We start from the raw sequence: 1608 nt of genomic DNA on the forward strand, positions 1-1608 counted from the left end.
TATGTCCTCGACATCTAGCATGTGCCTGTCCTTTAATTCTTGCTGGTATTATTTTAGTTACGTTGTCAATAGCACATAAGAGAGTGTTGAGTGAGGCCATATGGGTTATGGGTTAATATGAGCTTTTTAATACAATAAGTATGGGATTACACGTTGTTTAAAGCTGGAAAATGTTGCCTGCTTGCAAAATGTTGCCACAAATGCAATATTAAGATGCAGTTAAAACCAAAAAGAAAAGTGTGTTCAACAGCTAGCATGCTGGAGTGACTTAGCTAAACAGTCAGCAACAGTTCACACACACGCTTGCATAAACACAGCTGTCTCTCTCTCTCCAGCAGCCAGTCTCCAGTTTTTCAGTTGATCTCCGCTCCTGTCTTCAGCAGCAGCGGCAGCAGCAGCAGCAGCAGCAGCAGCAGCAGCAGCAGTTGTGTGCGGTGGATTCACAACACAGCCACACTTTGCTGCAATCAATACGTTGGTGGTTTGGTGATCAAACTGCATCCGTTTCCTCCCCCCTGTGGCAGGTCAAGACTAATGTTCCTTGTCACCCGACGTGATGATGAAGTGTCTTATTACCCAACACGCAGGAGTTTCAAGATTACCATGAATATCTTAAGGAATTCCTCAGACTCCACCACAGTCTTTTTTGCAGCTCGTGACCTAGTTGTGTAAATTGTTTCCTTTTTTTCTTTCTTTCTTTCTTTCTTTCTTTCGGCGTTAACATGAAGGCATGTGCGTCCTCCTGTACACACATCCGGATGTGGAATTTCACATTCAGTTTGCCCGTGAGGCCAGGTTGAATGACCAGGTGAAAGACGCACCTCCATCCACATATCCGCGCGCTGAAGTTTTCATTGCGGGTTTGCGTCGTTTTAACAACTTTTTTTTCTCCTCTTCTCCGTCCTACGTCCACACTGGAAGGTGGGCAGGCAATCAGCAGGAGTGGAAATAAAAACAACAGTGTTTTTTTTGTTTTTTTTTCCCCCCACCAGGACTCATCTCACACACAAAGCCAACTGGTCGTGACGTCCGCCGCCGTTAGCTGTGAGGTGTAAAGGACGGATTTATCGATGTAAATATTTTGACTCTTTGACTTTGGAGATAACTCTGACTTTACGACGCAATATTTCGACCCGTTCTGGTTTTACATTAGGTGAATATTGCACTTTAAAGTCCACCATTTAATTATTTCACCGGCCCAATAAACATGACTTTATGGCGTTCATAAATCAAGCAAACAAAAACACACTTCACACTCTCACACACTCCACCATAAAGCTCCATCTATAAAAACGATGTGTTTTACACCAAATGCGCACCGCTGAATACCTTAAGTAAATGTAATAAATGTAGCGAGCGGGGTGTATAAATCTCACACGCCGCATGTTGTTAATTTGATACATTAGGCAATAATTTGTTATAAATAATTGTTTATTGCCCGGACCATCCTGTGCCGGGGCCTAATGATATGTACTTAGCAAGTTTTAAGGGAGATACCAATCAGCGCACAACTTTCCGGCAGCAGGGACGTTAATTAAAAAGAGGCTAAAACCGCCGCCGTCTCGCCGCTCACATCGCTCGGAACAATCGTTTAAAGGTCGTTACACA

This window comes from Nelusetta ayraudi, unplaced genomic scaffold, assembly GCF_046127955.1.
Source record: "Nelusetta ayraudi isolate G7.1 ecotype Tasmania unplaced genomic scaffold, CSIRO-AGI_Nayr_v1 ptg000023l, whole genome shotgun sequence".
Lineage (NCBI taxonomy): Eukaryota > Metazoa > Chordata > Actinopteri > Tetraodontiformes > Monacanthidae > Nelusetta > Nelusetta ayraudi.